Source organism: Ranitomeya imitator, chromosome 7 (genome assembly GCF_032444005.1).
Source record: "Ranitomeya imitator isolate aRanImi1 chromosome 7, aRanImi1.pri, whole genome shotgun sequence".
Taxonomy (NCBI): Eukaryota; Metazoa; Chordata; class Amphibia; order Anura; family Dendrobatidae; genus Ranitomeya; species Ranitomeya imitator.
Window position 1 is genome coordinate 74,953,523 of NC_091288.1, and position 15,865 is coordinate 74,969,387.

The following is a 15,865-nucleotide window of genomic DNA, read 5'->3' on the forward strand; positions in this document are numbered from 1 at the left end:
ACCCCCTGCAGATTTAGCAGGTTTAATAAGATGCAAATAAGTTAGAGCCTTCAAACTTCAAACAAGAGCAGGATTTATTAACAGATGCATAAATCTTACAAACCAAAAAGTTTTGTTGCTCAGTTAAATTTTTATAAATTTTAAACATAAAAGTGTGGGTCAATTATTATTCAACCCCCTAGGTTTAATATTTTGTGGAATAACCTTTGTTTGCAATTACAGCTAATAATCGTCTTTTATAAGACCTGATCGGCCGGCATAGGTCTCTGGAGTTATCTTGGCCCACTCCTCCATGCAGATCTTCTCCAAGTTATCTAGGTTCTTTGGGTGTCTCATGTGGACTTTAATCTTGAGCTCCTTCCACAAGTTTTCAATTGGGTTAAGGTCAGGAGACTGACTAGGCCACTGCAACACCTTGATTTTTTGCCTCTTGAACCAGGCCTTGGTTTTCTTGGCTGTGTGCTTTGGGTCGTTGTCTTGTTGGAAGATGAAATGACGACCCATCTTAAGATCCTTGATGGAGGAGCGGAGGTTCTTGGCCAAAATCTCCAGGTAAGCCGTGCTATCCATCTTCCCATGGATGCGGACCTGATGGCCAGGCCCCTTGGCTGAGAAACAGCCCCACAGCATGATGCTGCCACCACCATGCTTGACTGTAGGGATGGTATTCTTGGGGTGGTATGCAGTGTCATCCAGTCTCCAAACGTCACGTGTGTGGTTGGCACCAAAGATCTCGATCTTGGTCTCATCAGACCAGAGAACCTTGAACCAGTCAGTCTCAGAGTCCTCCAAGTGATCATGAGCAAACTGTAGACGAGCCTTGACATGACGCTTTGAAAGTAAAGGTACCTTACGGGCTCGTCTGGAACGGAGACCATTGCGGTGGAGTACGTTACTTATGGTATTGACTGAAACCAATGTCCCCACTGCCATGAGATCTTCCTGGAGCTCCTTCCTTGTTGTCCTTGGGTTAGCCTTGACTCTTCGAACAAGCCTGGCCTCGACACGGGAGGAAACTTTCAAAGGCTTTACAGGCCGAGGAAGGCTAACAGTAGTTCCATAAGCCTTCCACTTCCGGATGATGCTCCCAACAGTGGAGACAGGTAGGCCCAACTCCTTGGAAAGGGTTTTGTACCCCTTGCCAGCCTTGTGACCCTCCACGATCTTGTCTCTGATGGCCTTGGAATGCTCCTTTGTCTTTCCCATGTTGACCATGTATGAGTGCTGTTCACAAGTTTGGGGAGGGTCTTAAATAGTCAGAAAAGGCTGGAAAAAGAGATAATTAATCCAAACATGTGAAGCTCATTGTTCTTTGTGCCTGAACTACTTCTTAATACTTTAGAGGAACCAAACAGAATTCTGGTGGGTTGAGGGGTTGAATAATAAATGACCCTGTGAAAAGACTTTTCACAATTAAAAAACAAAATAAACAAAGAAATAACATTCTTTTTTGCTGCAGTGCATTTCACACTTCCAGGCTGATCTACAGTCCAAATGTCACAATGCCAAGTTAATTCCAAATGTGTAAACCTGCTAAATCTGCAGGGGGTTGAATACTACTTGTAGGCACTGTGTATATATATATATATATATATATATATATATATATATACAGTGGGGCAAAAAAGTATTTAGTCAGTCAGCAATAGTGCAAGTTCCACCACTTAAAAAGATGAGAGGCGTCTGTAATTTACATCATAGGTAGACCTCAACTATGGGAGACAAACTGAGAAAAAGAAATCCAGAAAATCACATTGTCTGTTTTTTTAACATTTTATTTGCATATTATGGTGGAAAATAAGTATTTGGTCAGAAACAAACAATCAAGATTTCTGGCTCTCACAGACCTGTAACTTTTTCTTTAAGAGTCTCCTCTTTCCTCCACTCATTACCTGTAGTAATGGCACCTGTTTAAACTTGTTATCAGTATAAAAAGACACCTGTGCACACCCTCAAACAGTCTGACTCCAAACTCCACTATGGTGAAGACCAAAGAGCTGTCAAAGGACACCAGAAACAAAATTGTAGCCCTGCACCAGGCTGGGAAGACTGAATCTGCAATAGCCAACCAGCTTGGAGTGAAGAAATCAACAGTGGGAGCAATAATTAGAAAATGGAAGACATACAAGACCAATGATAATCTCCCTCGATCTGGGGCTCCACGCAAAATCCCACCCCGTGGGGTCAGAATGATCACAAGAACGGTGAGCAAAAATCCCAGAACCACGCGGGGGGACCTAGTGAATGAACTGCAGAGAGCTGGGACCAATGTAACAAGGCCTACCATAAGTAACACACTATGCCACCATGGACTTAGATCCTGCAGTGCCAGACATGTCCCACTGCTTAAGCCAGTACATGTCCGGGCCCGTCTGAAGTTTGCTAGAGAGCATTTGGATGATCCAGAGGAGTTTTGGGAGAATGTCCTATGGTCTGATGAAACCAAACTGGAACTGTTTGGTAGAAACACAACTTGTCGTGTTTGGAGGAAAAAGAATACTGAGTTGCATCCATCAAACACCATACCTACTGTAAAGCATGGTGGTGGAAACATCATGCTTTGGAGCTGTTTCTCTGCAAAGGGGCTAGGACGACTGATCCGGGTACATGAAAGAATGAATGGGGCCATGTATCGTGAGATTTTGAGTGCAAACCTCCTTCCATCAGCAAGGGCATTGAAGATGAAACGTGGCTGGGTCTTTCAACATGACAATGATCCAAAGCACACCGCCAGGGCAACGAAGGAGTGGCTTCGTAAGAAGCATTTCAAGGTCCTGGAGTGGCCTAGCCAGTCTCCAGATCTCAACCCTATAGAAAACCTTTGGAGGGAGTTGAAAGTCCGTGTTGCCAAGCGAAAAGCCAAAAACATCACTGCTCTAGAGGAGATCTGCATGGAGGAATGGGCCAACATACCAACAACAGTGTGTGGCAACCTTGTGAAGACTTACAGAAAACGTTTGACCTCTGTCATTGCCAACAAAGGATATATTACAAAGTATTGAAATGAAATTTTGTTTCTGACCAAATACTTATTTTCCACCATAATATGCAAATAAAATGATAAAAAAACAGACAATGTGATTTTCTGGATTTTTTTTTCTCAGTTTGTCTCCCATAGTTGAGGTCTACCTATGATGTAAATTGCAGACGCCTCTCATCTTTTTAAGTGGTGGAACTTGCTCTATTGCTGACTGACTAAATACTTTTTTGCCCCACTGTATATATATATATAATAGAAATCTTGCAATTTTCAAAGTGACCACTGGGGCTTTTTAAAACTCATACTTCCTGTTAATTCAGGAAGAATTCTCCTTATCAGCAGACACAGGGTTACAATGACAGATAACAACTCTATGTGTATCTGGTAACAGAGGATCCACCAATTATGATATACTAGATGGAGGCCCGATGCTATTGCATCGGGAGGGTGGTGATGTCGCGATGGGCAGGCTTTGCAGCACTATATATATATATATATATATATATATATATATATATATATACACTGCCATCCCCTGTATTATATATATATATATATATATATAGTATAGGGTATTTCCTCCTCTCCCGGGGGACACGCCCTGTTACAGCTGGTGATTCCCAGAGCCCCGCCTCCCTCTGGAGCCCCGCCTCTCACCGCCTCCACCGCTCTCCGCTCCTTGCACCTCCACACCCAGGAGCTCCGAGCTCAGCAGATCAGAGAGCAGCATCTCCGGAATCCATCTGCCGCACCTGCTATCATCCATGTGATCTGCGATCAGCACTCTGTCCTGCCAACATGGCCACCGCCACTAGGATTGTCGGGAGTTGTAGTTTTTCCCTCGGAATTTGTTTCCCTGCGGTCACATGTGCCCTGTGACGTAATGATAGCAGAGTGTTGTGGGCAGTGGGGGGTCCGGCGATGACCAGCTGGTGGTACTGCGCAAGGGACTGGTACCACCAGCAGGTGCCATATTGGAATACCCATCACTTGGGTATACCAATATGGCGGTCGGTGTACTTCCGATGCGGCGCGGTGGATTGTGGGATTTGAGGACGTCCAGATGGAAGTGGATGACAGACAATTTAAGGTGATTATATAAATAGATGATGCTACAGCTGACTTCGCCTCCACTGCTTTCACAATGACTTTTGCACATGCTCATTAGATACTTCAATACAAAAGATTGGATCTAGTTGGATAAGACATGTTAGGCAGGCTGTGCTTCTTTCATAAATTGTTATTTTTCATTTAATAAAGAAGCTGGTACGGCATTGAAACACTTCGTGAATAATAAAAACTTAATATAATCATTGTTGAAAAATCTGTTTACTTCAGCAGTGCAGCTCACTTAACGTGTTTTATCTATCTGGATCCAATATTTCCAGGAAGATCTATCCACCAGTCACTGGACAGCACTAGCTGTTTTCTTCATGCCTACATAGGAGTTGTGCCTGTCACAACTTCCACAGATGAGCGTTAATCAAACCCTTACCCACTCTGGTTCCATAGGGTATTACCCTATTGTGCCCTCTATTCCCCACATCTAGATTTCTTAAATACAAAAGATAGGGTAGAAATCTGTTTACTGTGGCTATGGACATATGTTGTTTCCTGAAACAGGAAGGTAGAGTCTGGAATAGTCTTCCTGGCCAGTGTGAAAATTGCAAATTTCTATTTTTAATACAGATTGTAATATGGGGAAAAAACACTGCCAACTGTAAAAACAGAATATATTTAAAATAAAAAACTGATTTAACAGATAGGTCATTATTCGATGATTGCTTCCCTTTAAAGGGACTCTGTCACCTGAATTTGGCGGGACTGGTTTTGGGTCATATGGGCGGAGTTTTCGGGTGTTTGATTCACCCTTTCCTTACCCGCTGGCTGCATGCTGGCTGCAATATTGGATTGAAGTTCATTCCTGTCCTCCATAGTACACGCCTGCGCAAAGCAATCTTGCCTTGTGCAGGCATGTACTACGGAGGACAGAGAATGAACTTCAATCCAATATTGCGGCCAACATGCAGCCAGCGGGTAAGGAAAGGGTGAATCAAACACCCGAAAACTCCGCCCATATGACCCAAAACCAGTCCCGCCAAATTCAGGTGACAGGTTCCCTTTAAGCTAATCAAGGAGGAGAGAATTTGGAGGAGAGCAGTCCTACAAACATTTGTCCCCATTCCAGGTTAGGGCACCGTTAATCTATTGACAGCTTTATTTTAAATAATGATTATAAATGGATTTATATATTTAGGAAATATTAAGAATCTGTAGGATTCCGTCTCTGTACCTGTGTGAGTTCTGTTATAGCTTATCTAAATCCCCTTTTATCTTTCAAAAAGTTGGCAATAGCACACTCTAGCTTCATCCATCTCTTGGCAGAAAGCCTAGATGAAATCAGATGCAGCCCAGAGATAGCGGCTCCAAGGAGATAAATCCATGTCATTCATTCAGCTTCATTCATTAGATCTGAATTTGAGGTGGTCTGAAGAATGAGAATGAAGTCTTCTTCATGGTAGGAGCACATCTGGAAAAACAGGGGAGAATTATTTTATTTCTTAGATTTTATTGCATCCCATTTAATGACTTCTTTTACAATATGATAAGACAGAGTTAAACATTTCCACATTCCCCACAGAGATTTCAATACACTTATAGGTTAACTCGCCCCCGCTTTCATTGCAGTAGCCTCTGTAAATCGGATGTAAATGGAAAGTAAATGCCAGCATTCACAGAGTGGTCATGGATGTCACGTCCTCCTGCTTCCCTTCTCCTCGGAGTTGGTGACATGCTGTGCTATTTGTAGCTACTTTGCTTATTACTTTGTGCCGACTTTGAGAGGGGCGCTATGCTGGTCATATTTAAGACGTTGAAAATTGTTCTTCTATTTTTCCTGGTAATCTGAGTCTTGTTGACTTGTTAAAAGCATTTTTTTTTTTTACGACATCTACTGAACCAAAATGGAAAAACTACAAGAATATACTTGTGGAACAAATGTCATTAAATGGATTGATGATTCTAATTTTGGATGTAGCAGGTGGATAATGTGTTTACTGCCATGAAATCCATTTAGACTTTTTTCTCCAGTGCTTTTTTTACCATCAAATTGAGTTCATACCAAAATCAATGGAAGTAGCTATTGTTAGGCAAGACCTTTTTTTTTTACAAAATAGTCTGCCAGTTCACAAAATATGCACAATAGTGCAATTATGTGTAAGAAATATCTATCGCTATTATGGGCCATTCATAAAGGAGGACTAAATGCTGACCGTTCGCAATTGGCACCTACAAGTCAATAACGTGTTGCATTTGCTATTTTTTAAAAATGGAAATTTTATATGAAAAAAAGAATTTCAATGTAAAATATGTCCATGTGAAGATATATAAATATTATAAATTCTGGTGGAAAAAAAATAGAAAATTAAAAGTTTAGTTTGAAAATAAGAACAGCTTCTATTTTGATGATTTTAATACATAATATTTCCAGACAACCAAGAGGGTGTCTAATCCTAAATTTTCAATTTCCTACTCATGAATCAGTTTTGCTCTGGTTATAGTTTTTTGGACTATAAGGCCCCTTTCACACATCACTTTTTTGCTGTCAGTCACAATCCGTTGGCTCGACTGATCGACGGATCCGTCGCAGATTGTGGAAAACTGATGCGACAGATTTGTTTTTTCGAAGGATCCAACTGGTGGATCTCGCTAAATAAATTGGAGCATGATTCCGTCATTTGATGGATCCGGCGCCCATAGGCTTCCATTCGAGCAAATGACAGATGGCGACGGATCCGTCGCAGTCCGTTTTTTCGACGGACACAATAAACGTTACTTTGTCTGTTGTCTCCAGCCGCTGGACAAACAATTTTTGATGGATCCGGCGAACGACGGATCAAACATAGGGGCATCCATCGCAACCCATTGTTAATACAAGTCTATGAGAAAAAAAAACAGTTCTGGCGCCATCAGTCGCCGGATTCATTTTTTTCAAATTTCGACGGATTGAGACTGATAGCAAAAAAAAACAATGTGTGAAAGGGGCCTAAGATGCACCGAACCATAAGATGTACCCCAAATTTTGGGGTGGGAAATAGCAAAAAAAAGATTTTTATAAGATGGGGGTCTGTCTTATTGTTCGAATTTAAGGTATCTTACCTGAGGGTCGGCGGTGGTAGAGTTGGGTCACAAGAGGCATGGTCCCTTCCTCAGGAAGCCGGTGGCTGTTGAAGTGGGGTAATGCTGCAGTCCCGGGGTATCCCAGCGGTGTGATGCTGGGGGTCCACTGTCGGCGGTGAGGCAGAGCAGATAGCAAGGAGCAGACCCTGGAATCATTTACCAGACACTTCGGCATCTTCATGTTATTACCTGCTCAGGATGCTGGCGGCAGAAATGTGGCAATGCCACAGCCCAGTGTTCACGGGGAGCAGAGCCGAGTACATCACTGGTTTCTCGGCGGCCATCTTCCTGAGGCTGCGCGTGCGCAAATTGAGATCTCAGCGGCCGCCGGCTTCAGGAAAATGGCCACCAAGATCTCAATCTGCACACGCACAGCCTCCAGCAGCCATTTTCCTGAAGCCAAGGGCCACTGAGATCTCAAGCCCACAGCCTCAGGAAAATAGAGCGTGAGAGGTTAGCCGAGATCTCAATCCGTGCACTCTCCCCCTCCGGCGGCCCACGGCTTCTGGAAGATGGCCGCAGTCAAGCCACAACGATGCACTCCGCACAGCCTCAGCATCGCCACACCTCTGCCACCGCCGGTTCCCTGAGCAAGGGATGCTGCCTCACTACTGCCACAGCCCCTGTGTTTGGACTATAAGACGCACCCCCCATTTTCCTCCCAAATTTTTAGGGGAAAAAGTGCATTTTATAGTCCAAAAAGACGGTAGTCAGTACAGCACAATGTACATAAACCTAAAAGAGAAGGTCTGATTCTCTGGGCTCAAGAGAAAACTGGAAGGTGACTATCGCAGTCTTGGCAATGTATTATTATAAATTGCCATGTTAAGATGCCAAACAAATGTGTTTTTTTTTGTTATTTTTTTTAAATTTCACTGCTGGAGTGGTATCACTGATGTCTGTTCTCTGTCCTAAGTAATATACTTATCAACCGCTGTCTTCTGCTCTTCTTGGCTCTGCTCTTGTCAAGTTCTGCCATCTTGTGACCACAGCATTTAACTCACTGGAAGTCACAGCTAACGATACAAGGCCTCAGTGGAAGTCTATGGAAACCTTATAGTGGCTCTCATAGACTTACATTGAGAAGTGACCTCTGGCTCCTCCAGAAAAAACACTGGAGCAATCTGGTAGGTCATAACTAGCAGAAGACCCACTGGTGTGGCGCCAAGAACAGCAGAAGACGGCAGCTGGTAAGTATATTACTACGGGCAGGTAACATATATTAATGAGACCTCTCGGGCAGTCAAATGTTAAACATGCTGCAGTGGTGCTTTTAAGCTCTCATATTAATCTTCCATTTGGGTAGTTCTTCTAGTAATATGTGTTTTTAGAACACAACCAATGGCAGTGCTCAAATGGGTGTCCCAAGTTACCCAATACCTTGCTGATCACTGGGGATAATATCACTGGGATCCTTACTTGATTCCAAGAGTGGTGAAGTTAATTCCTCTTTTTGGAGAAATTATGGTGCATGAATTACATTCCCTGTGTTTATGGTTTATCAGCCTGCCAGTAGGTGATAGCTTGCTAACTTGGGACACCCCCTTCACAGTACCTGGGTCTTTATGTAAATCTGTAAAGAAACAAAGGACCAGCGCTCCATCTGGGTGTAGTATTCCAAATAACGATCTTTATTGAGCCATGTAACAGCAACGTTTCGACCCGGAGATCTTTTTCAAGCATATCTGATTATGCAAGGGAGCAGCCTTAAATAGCGTGGATGCCACACACTGCACCAATCGCCATCAGGTCAGCCCCCTGCCTCATAATATCACATAAAACAAATAACAAAACACACATCAGATACATATACCATAAAAATCCACCACCGCAGATACAAACACCATAGGGGAGACATGGAAAAGATCTACATTATATAAGATCCACAAGTTGTTTACCTTTATATCAGCCAATTGGACAAATGCATCAATTGTTACCATAGAGATGTAGACCAATCGTATGTAAGTCAGACTACACCAATACCTAACTACTACAAACGGCGCCTAAATGCACTGGTGGCCTATCAAATGTCACAGGCTTACTGAGCGTACACCGGTTCACCAACCAGCCCCCCTGTTACATACCGCACCACTCACGTCATATCCTGCTCTAATCCCCACAGCTTCTGAGCTGATCACCGTCTCCGGCGATATCAGCTTCATCACAGAAGCGCGCATGCGCACATCGAGCCGGGAGAACACATTGCGGATATCAGGGAAAACCAATCGGCAGGGGTGCCCGCCCATACACCCAGCGGCGACGTCACATGACCTAAGGTAAGACATGTAACCTAGGTGATATAAACAAAAAACAATCATCCTTAGCTGCCTTCTCCAAAACAGCACATCTCGTGTCCTAAAGGAAACCTCTGCATGAGTGAGTGCACACGCAACTAGCACAGCCAGTACCCCGTCAACAGACAGCGCAACTCGCCGGTCAGTGCGCACACATCCACAGAAACAGAAGCGCAGCAAGGACACGGAAAAACAAGGAACAAAAGAAAGTCACCTCAGTATTATCAATAAACAAAACAAACGTGACATCCTGAAGGGCGCTATAGAGAACAGGTAAACCACCCAGTCATATCGAAGAACGATAGATAATATGAAATCCCTCTCATGTCATTATAGGGTATGATGGAATCAACTAATTGAAATAAGAACTTCAGTCCCGACATCCATCGTCCATGGTGAATCCAGTCCCCAATGGCCATACATATATAACCACCTAAAAAACACAGAATAAAACAAATAAACCACGGAGTGGATCATATTAAAAACTACACCGATGTGAGCTGCACACACCTCATCAGTATGATAAAGCTATATTACACAGGTCTGTAAATTAAAATCTAAGTTCAAACCACCCGGTTGTAGGGATCCCAACATAAAAATCCACTTCAACTCCTTTTTTTTCAACAATTGCAGTCTGTCACCACCCCTCCTCAGGGCCGGAACACTGTCAATGACCCTGAATCGCAGCTGGTTGACAGAATGCTTATGTTCCAAAAAATGTTTAGGAACAGGCAACTCGGTAAGCCCCGTTCTCACCGTACTCTTGTGTTTGGTTATCCGAGCCCTGACCTCCATGGTCGTCTCACCAACATAGGTGAGCCCACACGGGCATACAATCATGTACACAACCCAACTAGATGTACAAGTGTACCTTTCTTTTAGAATTTTTTTTGCCAGTATGGGGATGGCAAAAGAATTCCCCTTTCAACATATTGTTACAACAAGAGCAGCCCAAACATGGAAAATTCCCATATTTGGCCGTGCTAAGAGTTCTCTGTATTGAGGATTTCGATGTCCCCACATCAGAGCGAACCAACCTGTCCCTAAGATTACGCCCCCTTCTAAAGGACATCAGTGGATAAGTCCCAAAACTAGGGATCGATGGCAGACCCCGTTGTAAAAGTGACCAATGTTTCCTAATCACTCTACCAATCTGGTTGCTTGCTGGATTATAAGTTGTCACAAATGGGATCCGATCACAAACCCGTTTCACACGTGTCTTTTTGCGAATACTCTCACGAGAGCAATTCAAGGTTTTCTCCTTAAATCTCACCACCTCCTTACCAGGGTACCCCCTCTGCAGAAATTTCGAGCACATCTCATCCAGACATTGATTTACTTTATCCTCATCAGACACGATCCTTCGAACCCTTAACAACTGACTCCATGGCAATGAATTTACCATTCTCCTTGGGTGGTTGCTATCAAACATCAGCAGGCTATTCCTGTCCGTTTCCTTTACAAAAATGTCGGTTCTCAACCTACCCATTTCCTTATACACCAAGGTATCCAGGAACTGTACATGTGTCATTGAATATGTAAGGGTAGACTGCAATTCAGAGTGTATCTGATTCAGATAAGCCTGGAAATCCTGTAATTCCTGTAGACTGCCCTCCCAAATTACAAAAATGTCGTCAATATACCGCCACCAGGCTCTGACGTGGCGCCAGAGGATGGAACTGTACACAAACTTGTCCTCGAGCACCGCCATAAAGATGTTGGCATACGTGGGGGCCACATTGGACCTCATGGCGGTGCCCCTCAACTGCAGGAAAAAATCGTCCCCAAAGAGGAAAAAATTCCTCCTGAGGATGAATTCCAACAGTGTGAGGACAAGCTGTGCACACTCGGGGGCCACGTCAGAGCCCGACAGCATACATGAGACCGCATCCAAGCCCTTCTCGTGTTCTATGGACGTATATAACGACACAACAGCAAAAGATGCTAGAACAGTTGTCTCCGAGACATTAACATCTTCGATCTTGTAAAAAAAGTAATTTGTATCTTTCACATATGACCTCGCTGAGGTTGCAAAGGGACGTAATATCCGATCTAGAAAAATGGCCGTCTTGTTAAACAACGAACCCCGACCCGAAACAATCGGGCGACCCGGGGGATCACATAGACATTTATGAATTTTAGGTAACACATATATTACTGGTGTAACCGGAAAATCACTGATCCGGGTACATGAAAGAATGAATGGGGCCATGTATCGTGAGATTTTGAGTGCAAACCTCCTTCCATCAGCAAGGGCATTGAAGATGAAACGTGGCTGGGTCTTTCAACATGACAATGATCCAAAGCACACCGCCAGGGCAACGAAGGAGTGGCTTCGTAAGAAGCATTTCAAAGTCCTGGAGTGGCCTAGCCAGTCTCCAGATCTCAACCCTATAGAAAACCTTTGGAGGGAGTTGAAAGTCCGTGTTGCCAAGCGAAAAGCCAAAAACATCACTGCTCTAGAGGAGATCTGCATGGAGGAATGGGCCAACATACCAACAACAGTGTGTGGCAACCTTGTGAAGACTTACAGAAAACGTTTGACCTCTGTCATTGCCAACAAAGGATATATTACAAAGTATTGAGATGAAATTTTGTTTCTGACCAAATTCTTATTTTCCACCATAATATGCAAATAAAATGTTGCTGACTGACTAAATACTTTTTTGCCCCACTGTATGTATGGACATTGGGGACTGGATTAACCATGGACGATGGATGTCGGGACTGAAGTTCTTATTTCAATTAGTTTATTCCATCATACCCTATAATGACATGAGAGGGATTTCATATTATCTATCGTTCTTCGATATGACTGGGTGGTTTACCTGTTCTCTATAGCGCCCTTCAGGATGTCACGTTTGTTTTGTTTATTGATAATACTGAGGTGACTTTCTTTTGTTCCTTGTTTTTCCGTGTCCTTGCTGCGCTTCTGTTTCTGTGGATGTGTGCGCACTGACCGGCGAGTTGCGCTGTCTGTTGACGGGGTACTGGCTGTGCTAGTTGCGTGTGCACTCACTCATGCAGAGGTTTCCTTTAGGACACGAGATGTGCTGTTTTGGAGAAGGCAGCTAAGGATGATTGTTTTTTGTTTATATCACCTAGGTTACATGTCTTACCTTAGGTCATGTGACGTCGCCGCTGGGTGTATGGGCGGGCACCCCTGCCGATTGGTTTTCCCTGATATCCGCAATGTGTTCTCCCGGCTCGATGTGCGCATGCGCGCTTCTGTGATGAAGCTGATATCGCCGGAGACGGTGATCAGCTCAGAAGCTGTGGGGATTAGAGCAGGATATGACGTGAGTGGTGCGGTATGTAACAGGGGGGCTGGTTGGTGAACCGGTGTACGCTCAGTAAGCCTGTGACATTTGATAGGCCACCAGTGCATTTAGGCGCCGTTTGTAGTAGTTAGGTATTGGTGTAGTCTGACTTACATACGATTGGTCTACATCTCTATGGTAACAATTGATGCATTTGTCCAATTGGCTGATATAAAGGTAAACAACTTGTGGATCTTATATAATGTAGATCTTTTCCATGTCTCCCCTATGGTGTTTGTATCTGCGGTGGTGGATTTTTATGGTATATGTATCTGATGTGTGTTTTGTTATTTGTTTTATGTGATATTATGAGGCAGGGGGCTGACCTGATGGCGATTGGTGCAGTGTGTGGCATCCACGCTATTTAAGGCTGCTCCCTTGCATAATCAGATATGCTTGAAAAAGACCTCCGGGTCGAAACGTTGCTGTTACATGGCTCAATAAAGATCGTTATTTGGAATACTACACCCGGATGGAGCGCTGGTCCTTTGTTTCTTTACAGATTTACATAAAGACCCAGGTACTGTGAAGGGGGTGTCCCAAGTTAGCAAGCTATCACCTACTGGCAGGCTGATAAACCATAAACACAGGGAATGTAATTCATGCACCATAATTTCTCCAAAAAGAGGAATTAACTTCACCACTCTTGGAATCAAGTAAGGATCCCAGTGATATTATCCGTTGCTGTTACATGGCTCAATAAAGATCGTTATTTGGAATACTACACCCGGATGGAACGCTGGTCCTTTGTTTCTTTATGGACTATGTGGATGTTCCAGTAAGGTTCCCTGGATGTGGACCTGGCGCCCCAATGAGTGAGTGCTGTCAGTCTCTCTTTTCTCTGTTTATGTAAATCTGTGTCAGATCCCTTCAATCATTGCTGAGTTCAAATAATTCGACTATCCTACAGATCTTTGGGCTTTGGAACACCATGGTTTAGGTAGAATTGTGACCTCAGTACTGCCGCCGTACGTTGTCGAGGTTTGATCAATAGTCTGCAGGCACTTTATGTGACTAAAGTTTGCTGAATCTTGACAAAGTGTGGGTGCGCACACTGTCATGATTCCCCAGTGTTGCCAATGTGATGGGCAGTCATGTGACCGCCGGCTAAAACCGGCAACACCATGGATTTATGACAGCGTGTGCATCATACATTGTCATAATTCATACTCTCATAAAATGACTGCAGACTTTTGTTCCAAATCTTGATAACCCCTTAAGGTTACTTCACAGTTAAAATCTTCAGCCTATGTTGAGTAAAGTAGTGCCAACTTGTTTTTTTCCAAGTACTATGACAGTTTAAAAGTAATAATAATGGAGCATTATTCAGCAGGATTTTGTAATGGCTGAACGTGTGGATCATCTTAAGAAAAGTTTTGATACCTTTGATGGAAAACACTTTATACAAGGTGATGAATGGTTCTAATTTTAAACATTGACCCAATGCTCTGTCCAATTGTCTTTAAGACGCAGAAATAATTTTTCCAACTTTATGGCGCAAATTGGTGACTGTTATTCAACGGTGTTTATTGCTTTCCCTTTTACAACCCGCCAACTGTGCAATTCTATGATCAAGTGGAGCAAGACAACACTCATGGCGGATTTGGCAGATCAAGTGGACCTATGATATGTTATTTTAATACTATGGTAATTACACTTAGGAATGAATGAGATGGGATGTGTAGGGTGCCCTGTTGCTCTTCAAATAGTGGTTTTGCTGTTGAAGATGTAAATTACAATGTTGAAGAAGGAGTTTGCAGTTTTATATATGAGATGGTTTGGACATATTAATAATTTGCATTTTAAAATAATTATCTGACCTATAAAAATAACCCATCCTTACCATTTGGAAATTTTTTTAGACATCACATTAAAGTACTTGTATAAGAGGTGCTGACAAATTTTCAGTTTTTTGAATAGCTAGCACCAGAGGCCGTGTAACCGTAACGATTATTATTTCAGGTCAAGATACATCAACTTTACATTGCATTAATGACCATTATAAATATGTCTGTACTAATTAGTTTGACAGGTTTTCCCTTAAGCTGCATATAAGGACGCTAAGACAAGTGATGAAATTGGATTATCTCATTTTAATTTATAACTTAAAGGAATCGAAACAAAAATGAAATGCTTTGTTTCAACCCAAAGTATTTGAGTATTATTCCATTCATTGTCCTAGGGGTCTGTGCACACACAACGAATGCCGACCGTCCTGCCGAGGTTTCCGTAGCTGAAGCAGCTTTAGGAAAATGATGGCAGTCTTTTTCCTGTAGAGGCTTTGATGGCGGTTATGACATTTTTTTTTTTTTGCTCCGCCACCAACATCTTTTTTCTTTAAACTTCAACTAGCAAAGTCGCCCTAAAATCAGCATGTTTCTTGCTTTACCACCTCATGGTGTATGAACCCTGAAGAAGTTAAAAGTATTAATATGACTGAACATTTGAACAGCAATGTTATTTTTATACTGCTGTGCAACACGTTCATTTTTTTTGCAGTACTTTTTTCCCTGCAGATTTCAAGAAGAATTTGCCTGTGAAAGATGCTATGTGCACAATACCTACGAGCGTTATCGATAAATACTCTTCAATATAATCATAATAGGGACACATACAGACACGACATCTTATATTCTGCTACATACAAGATTCTAATGCACAGTATCATGTTTGATATTATTTGCACCCTAACAAATGCTTTGCATTGCCTTGTACATGCTAATTAAGTAAAATCTCCTTCCATCTAAATTGTTAGCTGGAGTGATTGTGCCTTCTGTAACAGAAAGAAGTAGGATAAGCAGACTCAATCTATGAGGTTTATTGCTTGTAATTAGAGAATTAACAGATCTGCCATAAATACTAATTTATAATGAGTACTGAGAACTTTCTTGCACCTGTATTTCTCCCCAGCTTGCATTAAGTAGATTTACAATGAAACTCAGCCCCTGTGCTTCTCATATTCTTCTGCTACTCTGAGGAAAGAGTCAGACAGCCGTATAGCTCAGATGAGAATCGCAATGCAATGATTGGACTGGCAATCGGCTCTCCCTACCTAAGTGTGACAGCTGCATAGAAATACATGCTGTCACGCT

General features: G+C 42.8%; 1 protein-coding gene across 1 annotated transcript in view; it reads left to right on the top strand.

The window, feature by feature from the left end:
* Positions 1 to 15,865, top strand: part of TSPEAR (thrombospondin type laminin G domain and EAR repeats) — a 204,640-nt gene that overhangs the window by 161,938 nt on the left and 26,837 nt on the right. The gene's annotated exons all lie outside the window — the stretch shown is intronic.